Source organism: Crassostrea angulata, chromosome 3 (assembly GCF_025612915.1).
Source record: "Crassostrea angulata isolate pt1a10 chromosome 3, ASM2561291v2, whole genome shotgun sequence".
NCBI lineage: Eukaryota > Metazoa > Mollusca > Bivalvia > Ostreida > Ostreidae > Magallana > Magallana angulata.
The window spans coordinates 14241409-14257626 of NC_069113.1; positions in this window are offsets into that span (position 1 = coordinate 14241409).

Here is a 16218-nt window from a genome sequence, read left to right on the forward strand (position 1 = left end):
AATATTAGCCGAAGGCTGAAATGTGACTTTCAAAAATCATTTTTTCATTAATATTTTAGGTAAAATGAACGTTTTCATTTTTCAAAACAATAATTTCGTGTTACACTTGCCTATTTATTAAAAAATAGATAAATTGGCTTACAAATGAGATAAAATGAAACAAATGAAGAGTATTTAAACTGTTATAATTTTATTTACCAACAGAATTCTCTAAAATATTAATAAACTTTACTTCATAAGGTCCTTAATCAATAAAAAATAAAATTAACCAAAGGAATGTCCTTTTAAGGATCACAATGAGCGTATGTTTGGTAAAATTCATTAAAATATATATTTTGAAAAAAGTTCCATAAAAAATTATTTTGCCTATTTTATTTTTTCATTTCTCTAAAAAGTATGTTTAGCAATTAGTTAAAAATGGAAAACGTGATTTGAACAAACCCTCGATCAATCTGTTTTATATAAATTGCATAAGATGATTTTTCGGATATCGTTATGTATTATGGATCGAGATCCGTATTTAGAAATTGCAGTCACATACACGGAAGAAGCTAATTACCTGATATGCCATCAAGACAAAACCTCTATTCAACTATTTTTACTGGTTTTAAAGACTGTCCAAAAAATGATGTTACTTTTCTTCAACATATGATTTTAATTCTAAAAAACAATTATGGGGGAAAATATTTTTATATTCATTGCTAAGCGTATAGAATAAAAATGATATAGCTTTAACAGGTAGATCAAATTAGTCTACTTTGTGTGTTTATCTCCCTTTTTGTACTGGAAACAACAACCTTGGTCAGGATTTTAGTTTGGATGTTTATGGACCTTCAAGTATTAATGTTCAAAGATTCGGATTATTTCAACCTTACATGGCAATGCTGTTTAAACAGGAAAAAAGTAAGCGTTCTATACTTTCAAAAAGAGTACGCAATCGGCACAATTCAGTCATGTTTCCATTTCGCTGATTAATAACTGATTGCTGTTGTCATGATTTTAGGTCAGCTTCTTTTCTATGTTTAATACATGTACATCATTTAGGTTTCAATTATATCGGGCACGGACAAGACGTAATAACGCGTGAACTACGTCAGACGTTTGGTGACGCATAGATAGCTACCTTAATCTAAATTACTTGGGTATCTCTAAAGTGCAAATCAAACTTGAACCGAGAAACGAAATGAAACCAACAAAACGGAATTTTAAAAAACCTAAGAGTCAGTTATGACTATATAAAAATGAAAATAAATTCATTGAAATAAAATATTTAAACCATACTTATAACAACCAATATGTTTCAGATTGCCATTGTAAATTCTGAAGCCGGAGTGAAGTAAAGCTGCAATGTATCATTATATTCATAATTTAAATTGTAATGATTTTATCATTAAAAAAAGATCAGACCTTAAATAGCCAACTGATATTATACGTCAAATATAATGCATATATAAATAAAGCCTATTTAACCGGTGAAAAATAACCAAAACGTTTTTCAACTCTAGTTTTTAACTGACATTTTATTTTATCGGTTTGAACAAATACGACTCACAGGCTGAAAGTGTGACGTTTATCAATTTGATTGCACTTTGATTAATAATTTCTAAAGTTATTCAAACGTATTTTACATTCATATTTAATCTTGAGTTATTCTTAAGCGTACAACCTGTTTAGGTAAATTGAAAAAGATTATATAGACTATTTTTGAAACATTTTTTTCTAATTTATATAAGAAAACTAAGTGACTGTGTTTATTTATTTTGCTTTATCACCATATTTTTGTAGTATGGATTAGCTCTATGAAACTAAAAGATCATATTTTTACTAGCACTTTTTTCATTCAGATTTTTACCTTTTGTTTAAATTTGATTTTTGAAATTCTGGAAACCTCGAATTTACTGTTATACACAAAAATTTATAAGTCAAAAAGGCAGATAGTGGTTTAGATCTTTTTAGATCATTGTTAAACTTTTCAATCCAAATATATTCTCTTTGAATTATAAAACACACAAACCCGGGGTTTTGTATATAGTTTTTCAAATAAGATTAGCAATAACCAAAGAGTTGACTTCAGCTGATGGTTCATTACGAAAGACAATTTAAACTGTATACTAATGACTTGCTCATAAAACAATGTTGAAATCCCTTTATATTTGGTTTTTGACATTTGCAGGATTTTAAACGTAGGTTATTACATTGTATATATGTTTCAAAGACTTAATAAAGATTAGATTTTTAAAATCATTCTTCACATTTTTTAAGCGGTCACCATACTTTGAATACTTCAGATAACTGGTCAAACTTCGTACTCCGAGTAAATTAATTCAATATTTTCCACCCATTGAATTTTTAATTTTTCATTATATAAAAATTATGAGGAGTTGGTGTTTTACGTGCTTTTCGTGGCAAAAAGTTGTGATTTTTATTTTAATACAATCCTTGTTGAATAAGCCAACTTCCTAATTCACGCAACAACTATTTTTAGGTATGTGTGATCGGTTCTGATTCCACATACTTTTCACATGGATGTTACACTTTATAAACTTATTAATAGGAAACAAGCACTCTCCATTCATTTCGTTTCTCATAGTTTATTACAAGCATATAACTGAATTAATGTTTATAAAGAGCAGTAGATTTCTTTTCAATTAAAAAACAAACGATATACGAAATAGAGAAATTCTTGATATTTTTTTTTAATTAGGGATCACAGTAACTCGTTTAATTTTAGGCGACAACTAACATTGTAAGCTGTTTAGACCCATCCTACTCAATTTTCTCAAATTACCAGAAATTTCCCAGATTGTATACCACGTATTCCAGAATATTTAAAACACCCAATTCATACACGATCTTTTCAATGGAAGTTTAATAATTAATTTGAAAGGTTACAAAAATTTGGTATGATGCTTTGAGCTTAGTATTCTAAATGTTAATCCAAAAAGTGAAAGAAAATTTCAATAATGATCGATTTCATATATGCTTGAATTTAGAATAAGTGAAAAAAAGGTTTTGTGATTTGTCAAAGACTTTGATATTTGGTTCCAGTAGTTCAAAGCGCATTATACATGTATCTTATTAAGTATTGACAATGTTATTGATATAAAATGTTTTGTTCAAGAAACTTTTATAGCGATCATTTTCTTACTTTTTATCCATTTATTTGAGCTTAAATCGTTGTATTGTAATAACATTTGTACAATAACAATTTTTTCATGAGTATATCAAATTTTCATAGATATACTCCATTTTCATTTATACAAGTACAACCTAAGTGAATTTTTTTTTCGAGTTCTCAGAAACAGGGGGTTTATCTTACCTATGTATATCTAAATAAACATAAAGTACCCACACAAATTTTATGTACAAATTGTATTTCATGCGAATTTCAGATAATGAAATAGTTAAGTATCAGAAATATTTACAAAACACGTTACCAAGCGAACTTAATAAATATACTGTATAATCTGATAATTATGCTTTAAATAAAAAGAAAAAAACAATAAAAGACGTCAGTAGCTAAACATAGAAACGCAACAATTTCACACTTATTTTTTTTTATAATGCTCACTTTAAAAATAAATAATGCTTGAATATTTAATTATTTGAAATGTGCCTGTTTCAAATAACTGGTTTGATTTCTATTCTGAATAAGTAACTTATATCGAAAACAAGGCCATTGACGTCTTGTATAATGTATGTATAATGATTCAATCCAGACAGGCGGATGCAGGAAAATGCATTTCACAGGTCCGCCTGCCTGGGTTTAATCATTATTGACACATTCACACAAAGTGTGGATTTATAGATGACGACAAGTGATATCGGCTGCGATCGTTATTTTCGATATTTTCCCCGTCGAATGCACCTTCTTTTTCCTAGTACACGGTACATTTCATCTATTTATATTTTAATCACTCGTAACTGCCTTCAAGTCACCAAAACATGATAAAACTTGCAACAAAACGTCTGTGAAGATGAAACGATGAAACTGATACCCCATATATCGGAGTTTATCAACCATATGGCATGTAGTCCACCGTGTAAAAGAATTTTATGGGATACAGTATTTCTCCTAAAATAACTTTTTTACTTGTAACTTGCATGTGTTTGTTGTGTGAATGCATGCGCAATTGTTATTGTCTGCCATCACACTCTGAGCATTTTTATAAATTATCAGCTTTCAGGAAGGTCTGCATACAAGGGATGATGCTATTGTTTCCAAATGTTGCAATAACAAGAAAGTTGATTAAAGATATATCTAAGCTACCTTCCTTTATTCTTGTAAAACTTTTTGAAACCACCAAAGCTGTACAATTTACAAAACATGAACTAATATTTTATTTTCATTCTGAACGATTAAAACAACTTACTTGTAAATACTTCTTATAACGTGTTTTGTATTCAATATTTACCTGAAAATCTGTTCTTAAACTGAATTTTAATATTAAAAGAAACCAAGCCCACTGATATTTAGCTAGAGAGTTGTCCATGGAGCCATGAATTACCTAGTCTGTCTAGTGTTCTGTCTTGCAAGACAATGATGTCTAATTCTTGATTATATCATTGAGAAGGACTATCATATAATGTTTAAAAAAATATAGTATCTTAATATAATTTCTTAAAAGCAATCCAGTTATATATATCCAAGATTCGTTGAATTAATTTGTTCTTTCATCAGTCAATCACAGCTTCTGTTATCTGAACACTATCATTGTGATCAATATATTGTGATTATTTCAATTGCATGGGTTAAGCAACCACTTCGTATGATATAATTGCAGAGACCAACAAAACAACCATAAAAGAATTTATAATGCTGCACAGAAAACATATATGAGCATCATCTAATCTCGAACTGAAAATACAGATACCCTCACACCGCTATATCTTATGTTATTATCATTTTTTTTTTTTTACATTTTTTATACGTAACATACATTTTTAAGACCGTGAAAAACATCATTCTTTATATATATATATATATATATATATATATATATATATATATATATATATATATATATATATATATATATATATATATATATATATATATATATATCATCATTTAAATATCATTTGATAATGATTTAATGACAATTTTAATGGTCTAAATAAAAGTAAATACATACTAAAACCTTTATTATAAAACCGTAAATGGTTTAAAAACTCAAAACTATTTCAAATACCGTGAAAACGGGTTAAAAACGAACATTAAAGACAATTGTTTTTCAATCGTTTAAATGTAGGGATAAATATTAAGATCAATTCTATGTAACAACCGGTGGCCCCGCATAGTCATGGATTTTCCTCATACTTTACAATTTGATAGACTTTGATGAGTAAAAAAGGTCATTACCATTTATTTGTTGCTAAGTGGTCCCGTTGCCATGGTAATAGAGGGTAAAGATTTGAAAATGACATTTAATGCTTATTTGAGAACATATCATAAGTAATGTGCACAACTTGGGGCCTCTAGGGTAGAATATATTATTAAATAAAAATGTCATTTTTCAAGAAAAAGAAAAACATGTATGGAGAAACACATATATTTAAATGTTCCCATGGTAACTAAAGAGAAATTTTAAAATATGATTTTTTCATTTAATTTGAATTAAATGCAAATCTTGGACTTTTTGGTATACACTTTTATGGTTGTGCAATTATTAATTATAAATAAAAATTGAGAACCGTTGCTATGGTAACAGGCTAAAAATAAGGCATATTCTAATATTTTGAGGTATATTTGAATGATTATTATTCATAGAGAAAATATAGATAACTTATAGCAATGGGTGAGAAAATATCAAGTATGTACCAAACTTGAAAGCAACTTGAAAAAAATCTGGCATTTGCTAAAAAATATTGCCGTTGCTATGCACTTTTCAAAAAGTAAGATTTCTGTGCGATTTTCTACGCAACTTAAATTTCCTTAGCAACAACACCTCTGTGTTGTATTACAAACTTTTTTGTGGTAAACAGTAAAAACTTATGCATATTTCTGCGAGTTCCAACAAAAACAAATAATTTTTTTCCTAAAATAAGGAATTACAGCATATCATATTCATCTTCAATTTTTCAGTTTTTTCTGTTTCTTAGCCTTGTTGCCATAGCAACGGGTATCAATTTTCATAAATAAAAGGTATATTGCATGGACATTATTAATGATATAAAAAATAATAATAATTTACCATTTTAGCTTATAAAAATATACAAAAGACCAATTTCAAAAATTTGAAACGGTTTCCATAGTAACATTTCAAAAGTGTTGGTTTTCCATCAGTTTTCTTCTATGAAATAGAATCGACAATAAAACAAAGATTGTTTAATGTCTTTGATAGTTTACATTAATGGACAAAACCTTCTGATATGGCTTTAAAGTAAGTAAGTTTTGCTATTTTTCCATCTTTAGCCTCGGTTACCATGGCAACGGTTACCCCAAGCACCCAACCATTAGTGTATTTTTGTTGTTTTTTTTCAGCTGTGTATATGTATGTAATATAAAGGAAATTGGTTACTATGCGTTGCAAGGCCCTTTCATAAATCATTGATTCTTACATGGAATTGATCTTAAACATTTTCTCTCTTGATGTGATTTGACAATTTAAAAACATTTAATATTATCCTGTAAAAAACAGAATAGCCATCAAAAACAGAATACTTCAGACGTGTTAATTAATCTTTAGAATAAAACTTGTTGTATATATTTCCGTATGTGAAAGGCTTGGGGATTTACAATGACACTTTTCACTTGAAATATAAAATACAGTAAAGTGTGTAGTACTGAATAATGATTGGATATTATCCACTTAATATTTTCCTTTGCTTTAAAGATATCGTTATTGCTTTTGTAAATATCTGCAAAACTTAACATTTCGAAATGAGCTTTGTACGACACCGTATAAAAATAATTACATTCACTGAGCACTTTCTCCTCTTCTTCGAATATAGGCAAACCTATTGTAATTCACAGCATTAGTAAATAGATAGATAGATAGATAGATAGATAGATAGATAGATAGATAGATAGATAGATGACTTGAATTTACACAGTCCTCTTCTAACTAGTTTATTGATCTGTCGAAACCCTAAACAACCTAAGGAAAATAACAGGCTGCACGAAATAATGATAATTATATCAGACTCAATTCCCCATATAAAATTTTTTAGCAATTTCTTTTATTTAACATTCTGATGTACATTAACAATCGTTAAAATACTTACAGTATCAATTTGTTAAAGAAAGGTATTTTGAATAGTTAAGGTTTAATGCATTAAATATATATCAAATTAAGGAATAAAAGGCACGTACAAATAAAACATGGATTTGATAAAAGTAGAGTAATGCTTCACTTTAAATTAAAATTAGTCGGTATGTCTGATACCAAGTGGCATTGTTCTTTTTCATTTTTAGACGATATGTTTTTCTTCCCATTTAAAAATATGCTTAATGCATAATGTGCGTCAAAACAATCTTTATAATTTTTGCATTTTAATGAATACATCTATTGAAATAGCTAAATTGGTAAAACAGTTTATTACAACAGAACTTTGGCATACATTAAAAGAATGACTTAACATACATTTAAAACCTGACAAATAACTGTTAAGCATATTAACAGAAACTTAATGATGCATCACAAATGTCTATTCTTCTTAAATTCAATAATAAAATTGATCTGATTAATTTTCTACTTAGTGGTCGTTATTTGTTTCATATTTTAGACAAGAAGGATAAATTTCAAATCAAGATTTTCTCTCAATTCTTAGAATTCTACAGATTCCTTTTTTAACGTAACTTAACCTTAGTAATACCATGATCTTTTTTTTTCTTGTTTTTTTATGTAATTCCCCGTAGCACTATCCTTCTGATTCATGTTACTCGTGTCAGTATTTAAAAGTATGTTTCCATCCGGTTTTCATTTGACAAACTCTAACAAAGATAGTACATATGTTAACTGTTGTTCGTATATATATATATATATATATATATATATATATATATATATATATATATATATATATATATATATATATATATATATATATATATATATATATATATATATACACGCAATGTAGTAGTTTTCCCGATCATTCGAGCGATATTTTTATGGAAACAGTCTTTGTACATCACCTTTAAACAATCTGTTTTATTATTTAATCATGCAAAAACATGAGGGGGGGGGGGGGCAAAACCCAACGGTTCTCTTTTGTTAACACGCTTATGACTTTTGAGAGTTTTTGTGTTACCTAGCACAAATTATTTTAATTTATTTTGAATATTTCTATCTATGAAAAGAAACGTCTTTTGTTCTGTGAATAGGTCAACGTTTTTAACTTTTTAGATATTTTGGTCTGTATTGGAATTATTTGATACTGTAATAGTAAAAAATGGGATTAAAAGTCATTATTTGTTTTAATACGAAGCTTCATCCCTCAAAATATTTTGTAGTGATAAAACTCAAGTACGGAAAGTAAAAAACAAACCAAAAAAAAAACCAAAAAAAACAAAAAAAAAAACAAAAAACAAAAACAAAACTGGATATCACACTAGTTTTTACATTTATAAATTCCGATAGAAAAAGAATTGATTTGAAAATTTCAATTGTACTAACCGATCAATGATCGGATTTTATCTGCCCTAACGAGTGTCATGTTTACAAGCTATGCATATATCCATCGAGATCACAAACCCTACAATTATTACCGGAAATTAGCTGATTTAGAATGACAATGATACCTGCTATTTTTATTTCTTAACACGTACTTGATAATTTTCAAGAGCCACTTTTAAGTAGTAAGCTGTTCGTTCACTCGATCTTTTTTCTATCAAGTGTTATCATATTTATTAGATATAACAAAAATGCTTTAATGAGTTTAAAATAAGTAAGACAACTGAATATGTCTGAATGATGGTTACTTTACTTTATTTAACATTAGAGCTGAAGATGGACAGCGTGTTACTTGTTGTAAATTTTTGTAAGCCTCATAGTAGTAAAAACATGATAAACAAAAAAATCATGACAACTTATGGGTAGATTTGTGACGTGAAAGAGACTCATTTGGCTTGAAAGTTATTATATTATAATGTCCATCGACTCAAAAAATGAGGTTATTTACCTACTGTTGAAAATGAAACATAACGCTACAATCAAAGAGCTATAACATACAATAGATGGGTTTTTCATTATCATCAGTTGATTTTTAAAAACTCCAATTAAACATCATTCTCAAGCAGAGTTTCCAAATACAAACTATTCAACTGACATCAGAGTTAGAGTAACATGTTAGTATTTCAAGGACAACCCAGGTAAATGTTAAGTACCCAGTTATAATTAGTGATATTATGCTTGATTAAAAACCAGTTATAATAAGTGATGTTATGCTTAAGTTAAAATCCAGTAATAATTAGTGATACTATGCTTGATTTGGCAAAAGATTTGATTTCTTTAAATGTAGATGTCAGTGTTGCCTATCTGAAGAAAGGTTTATGCATAATAAATAGATAAGAATAAAAGCATATTTTTTCAAGCCAATGGGAAAAATGATCGACTTTGGTTTCGAATCGAAGAAATCATTTTATCTGAAAACATCTTTCTGCATTAAGAAAAACCATTACTGTTTAATATATTTGAAGAAATATCTTACCCAATTATGACAATCAACGGTAGAAATCGATTTTAAAGAATATGATGTAATTAATGAATACAGACGATGTAAATAGCAGAAAAGCAAGAAAAAATTGTTTATTCGTCCTAAGTGACTTCTTCTCAGACAGAAAATATTTCCTGAAATTGAAATTGGAGACGCTTATTTTGACTACTGCAGGCAACTTGACAACTAAGCATTTCGCCAATGCGTATTTCCATTCGAACAATATCTTTATTGTAATGGAATTTTAGACGGTTTTGTCCTGTGAGAGGATGAGATTTCAAACGGGTACGGGTACGTGTGCGTGTACTATGGAAATCACTTGAGTTCTTTACATATTACGTCATCAGTTTTTGTGACGACTAAGTTTCCACACGCTCTCTACTTTTGTGGAGTGTTGTCTACACGTAGGTACAAACTTGTAGCTTTTTCAACAAAAATAATGTAATTGATGGATGAATATATTCTTACGATATTTTATACAGATTTTTAAACTTCATTTGCATGAAAATTGATAGGAATGCACAATTTATTCGGAAGTAATTTAAAAAAGTCATGTCACAAAACTACGTAGATTTCCATACACGTTTATATCCTACAAGTTATGAAATCTCAACCTATTATTACAAAAAAGTTTACGTGTAGTTATAACACACGCACACGTACCTGTACACGTTCTAAATTCAACCTCACTGTTGAATTCACCAAGACACAGTTTATAATTAAATCCTCTTTCTAATAAACAAAATTGTTGAAATATTTGATTTCGTCCAGTCTTAAAGGGGCTTGGTCAGGAATTTGGTAAATTTTTTTTTTCCAATTTCAATGTTTTCAATGCTTTCGTAAGGCTTTTTAAATAAGCAACTAAAAGTTGAGTGTCATTCTGAGTTATAAGCGAGTTACAGAGCTCACAATGCTTTACTTTTTAACCAAAGCTTTTGTTTACATTTTGAATGCTGAAGTGATAATTCCAGTTAAAGATTTAAAAACGTTAGTAACTGTTAATTTATGCTTAAAATGAATAAGAAAATAGACAAATCAGCTTAAAGAGGCCGGTTCTAATTTGTTCTGCTTTAGATTTTTGAATGAATTTTTTTACATGAATATCTACTGATAAAATTATTATTTTAAGATAAAAATAAAAGAAATTTACCACACCGTTTGTTTAAGGGGTCACCTCAAAGTTTGTCAATTTTTCTAACATAGGACTCCATGAGATTTTGCTTGAAATGTATCAATTTTGCATATTTTTTAAAACTTCCATAGGGATTTTTTTTTCTGTACTACATATTAGAGTTATTGCTAAAAGGCAATAAATGGTCAAATAAAAAAACCTTCTACTTCCGAGTTTGTTCCTGGGGTCTTATCAAAGTTTATTTTTTTTTGTATGCCCAATTTCCTAGATTTTTCAGATAATGGCTATTTTTTATTTGGCAAAGGCGGAAATTGTGATCTTTATAGTATTATTAAAACATTCAGACATATTTAGGTAATAAATAAATATATAACATACTATATTAAGGGTAATTAATATAAAATCAATGATTACTGTATTGAAATATATGAATTTATTAAGCTATATATGTATTTAGGCTGGTTAAGAAAAATTGACAGAGGCTAGACTTGCTGAACCCTCTTCACGTTTTCGACCCGAGCTCAAAAATAGCTTATACTTCGAGACATTTATGTTTATTCCACAATATAATATCAATTTTACGCATCAAACGAGCTATTTTCAAGAAATTTCGCTGAATATCTGCAGTTGAAACTATAACGCCATATCGTCAACCAAGCAAAAAGATGAAGTAACGATACAAATGAAACGCTGTGTGAAAGCGTGCGTACTCCATCTGTACTCGGCCTCGTTAAAAAAAGACTTTTTACTTGTATATTGAACATATGTAAACAAAAATAGGGCACGAGCCTTGTTTACATTACAAAGAATCGAGAGCCCTGTATCTTGCTTATAACTCTACGACTGAATCTAAAATTTCATTTGATCATTAGAAATGCATTCCTAAAGTATTTTAGATAATGAAAACAGAAAAATAAATTTGACCAAATTCATGACCATGCCCCTTTAAATTTACCCGCTGACAATGAGGGAAACGGGTGATATTTCCCTGAACACAGCATAAACATGTTAATCATTTTTATGAATCAGGATAATGCAGACTTCATGAAATGTGTGAGAAGATGAGGATTAATAAGTTGTTCTCAGTAAAGTTTGATATCAACATCAAGCCCCTTCTGCTTTTGGTAAAAATGTTTATTTGGCAGATAATTCTTCATTGATTACTTGTTTGTAATCATACTAAGTACTCCACATTCTTATATTATAGTTTCAATGTTTTGTATTCAGAGTAGAATAACTAATAATATTTTGTAGTATTTGCACTGTATCCCTTATTAATGTGTTCTATAGATACACTAGGTGAACTATTTATCAATCTCAATGTGTTTCATTTTTTTTGGCAAATTGAATTAAGAACAAAAGCAAGTATAACAGTTTTCAATCATCAACTCAATGGTTGTCCAAGAAAATGAAATGCATATAATTTGTACAACACTCAACTTTCGCGATTATATTAACCAGTGAGAATATATTCTTATTCTCAGATTTAAATATCAGTTGAATTGATATTCTTTGTTGACTTTAAAACAAAAAGCTATACTCTTAGTTCATGATTACACTAAATTTAAACCAAGTTACACTTATGTAACCCCTTTGATACATTCTTTGATACTGCTTGGTCCGATTTTATATCAAATCTTATGCACGCTTTTAAACGATTGTTATGCTTAGTAAATGTATAATAATAGACATTGCAGTAGTTTTTCCTAGTCAATAAAACCAATATTTCAATGAAGAAAAATACGTACAAAATTTGTTAACAAACTACTTAAAAGGGTACCGCGTTATTTCGCCTCATATTAAATTTTACCCCTGACGACGAGACGGGTATGGTTATATTGCGACTTTGACATCGCATTTAATAAAGGTCGAAATAATCAGACAAATTACAAAGAAACATGTGTACGTTTCATTCGGCAATATTTCTGAAGTTTGCTTCTTTACAATCGATACATAGCAGGTTGAATAACCCCAATCATTCGAAGGACGAAACCAAACGGTTTCCTTTTCTAAACATTCCCGTGATGCACTTTGGTTTGTTTTTTCGCTAGCCCAAAAAGAAATTATTTTTATGTACTTTGAATATTTTTAACTTTGAAAGGAGACTGATTCTGCTGGTGTAAATAGGAGAAAGTCCATAACTTTCTAAGATAATTACTTTGTATGGAAAAAAAGGATACTGTAATAACAAAAAAATCGGACCAAGCAGCTTTAAGGTGAAATTAAAAAATAAGTCACCATGTACCGTGAAATTTTTGAAAAGTCAGAATACAAATGATGTTTTTCTTCATTCCAAATTTCGAAGTAGGGAACTTTCATCAAAGTTCATTTTTCTGTAAGACATTTTAATTTTATGGCCCCATCTCATTCCACAAAAAGAGTCTTAATTATTAAAATTATGACCCCCGGTCTAATACTGGGGCTCCAAGAGGTGTTAAAACTTTAACATAGAAATATGTAGGTAAAATGTTTAAAATTCTCCTTCCCAAGAACTAAAACGCTACAATCAGTGAGATCACTATGCAAGCATCCTACAATAGTATAAATTCTAAATTGTTTAAATTGTGACCCCCCCCCCCCCCCCCAATTAATACTAGGTCACCAAGAGGGGTTCTACGTTAAACATGGAATTATATAGGGAAAATATTAAAATGCTGAAATAGAAAGATACGAGGAACTGTTGTTCAGGTGAGCGATGTGACCCATGGGCCTCCTGTTAGACCAACTGTTTTACAGCATAGAATACTACTAGCGAAAGAAAACCCCATACACCTCGACCTCTAGATATGCCCAGAACTACTGAGTACCTATATCTTCCAGATGCAAACAGTCGTAATACATAACAATTTTTTTTCTTAATCAATCTCAATCCAACAATTAAGTGACTTTGTTTACTATTTTATAAAGGCACTAGGCTTTTCTGACCAACGACAGACTACTAATTACATTCCGACCAACTGAGTCGCACGTGGCAAATCTGGTATTTTTAGATATGATACTAAATACAAAGATAAATCAAATCATTCAGGGTTTTTCACGTCACGTATACATTATCATAATGTTTAATGTTTTCCTGCAACAATGTAGTCTACAAAACCTTCTCAACATAAAGTATCACGCTGTCTATCAATCAGTCATACTTACTTTTACTTATATCCAAAACTCACAAAACCTTTTATTAGGGTATTCCGTCTTCAGCGGAAGACCCTTCTATTATTCTATTGTTTCTTTTTCACTTTTCTTATTAAGGTCTTCCGTTTCCAACGGAAGACCTTATTGTTATTCTTCGGTTTCTTTTTCCCTATTATTTTTATTCTTTTTTTTTCTTCCCATTTTTGTGCACGCGATTTCTCAGAAACGCCTCAACCGATCTCCATCAAATTTTCAGATGTGATAGATAGTGGTCTGAAGTTGATAGCAAATTTTTTGCACTGATGACGTCACATCCGTTTTGGAGATATTGAGATTTTTCTATTTTTTATATGGGTATTTTGTCTGCGGCCGTTCTCCTAAACTATAAGAGATTTTGAGCTTAAATTTCTACGGTTGGTAAACGAAAGATTGAAGTTTTGCATGATTGTTGTTTTGTATATTTAGCACTACTGGCGCCAAAGCTCGCTATGGCTCGAAAATTGACAATAAAAAAGCGTCGTAATTTTTTGTGCTTTTCTCTCTTTATCTCTTTTCTGGAAAATATTTTGTTAAAACATGTAATGTAAAAAAAATTTATATTTACAAGACCTTTCTGCTGATATCAGGAAAAAGGGGCTGGCCCCTCAAATAAGGGACCTAAAGGGCTCTAAATTCTTTTACCGATAACTCTTTACCGAGGGATATTTTGTAATAAATTATAGAAGCAAATATGTTTATCTTACAAATATGAAGCCAAGCAGTGTAACGATTTTCTCATATGTTACGTAATTAGGGGTTTTTAGGGGTCAGAAGTCCAAAACTTTGACCACCTATATCTCAAAACGGAAAAATATTTTGAAATGCAGTATAAAAGAAAAGATGCTCAAAATGATGTACTTAACACCATGCAACCTAAAAAATTAGGTTCAGCGGCCCCAATAAGGAGATAAGGGACCGGCCCCTAAAATATTCTTTCTCAGATATCTCAAGAATGGTAACGAATTTCTGAACACTTGTTGAACAAAATGTCTTTATAGTCAAATGACCTTTCATTTGATACCAAGAAAAAGGGGCTGGTCCCTAATATTAGGGACCTAGAGGGCTCTAAAGTCTTTTTACTATAGTTCTTTACTGAGGGATATTTTGTAATAAATTATAGAAGCAAATATGTTTATCTTACAGTTATGAAGCCAAGCAGTATAACGATTTTCTCATGTGTTACATAATTAAGGATTTTTAGGGGTCAAAAGTCCAAAACTTTGCTCACCTATATCTCAAAAAGAAAAAATATTTTGAAATGCAGTATAAAAGAAAAGATGCTCAAAATGATGTCCTTAACAACATGCAGCCTAAAAAATTTGGTTCAGCGGCCCCAATAAGGAGATAAGGGACCGGCCCCTAAAATATTCTTTCTCAGATATCTCAAAAATGGTAATGGATTTCTGAACACTTGTTGAACAAAATGTCTTTATAATCAAATGACCTTTCATTTGATTCCATGAAAAAGGGACTGGCCCATAATATTAGGGACCTAGAGGGCTCTAAAGTCTTTTTTCCTATAGTTCTTTACCGAGGGGTATTTCGTAATAGATTATAGAAGCAAATATGTTTATCTAACAGTTATGTAGCCTAACATTATAATGATTTTTCTCATGTGTTAAGTAATTAAGGATTTTTAGGGGCAAAAGTCCAAAAATTTGATAACCTATATCTCAAAAAGAAAAAATATTTTAAAATGCAGTATAAAAGAAAAGATGCTCAAAATAATGTACCTAATAACATGCAACCTTACAATTTTTGTTCAGCGGCCCCAATAAGGAGATAAGGTCCGGCCCCTAAAATATTCTTTCTGAAATATCTCAAGAACGGTGACGAATTTCTAAACACCTGAAACAAAATAGTATCAGGCACTTAAAATGAAGATCCTCTTTTCCTGTTTTAAATCATGTATAGCTGTTAAATAGCAAAATCAAGATCGAACATAAATCTCAATTTTTAAAATCAGACGGAAGACCTCCTCGTTGCTCGCAACGAGATCGTGTCTAGTTGTTATTAGGGTCTTCCGTCTTCAGCGGAAGACCCTTCTATTATTGTAATGTTTCTTTTTCAGGTTTTTTAGGGTCTTCCGTCTTCAGCGGAAGACCCTTCTATTATTCTTTTGTTTCTTTTTCACTTTTCTTATTATTCTTTTTTTTTTCTTACCGATTTTGTGCAGACGATTTCTCGGAGATGGCTGGGTCGATTTCGCTCAAATTTTCAATATAAACGTGTTTTTATCTAAAGCTGATACATTT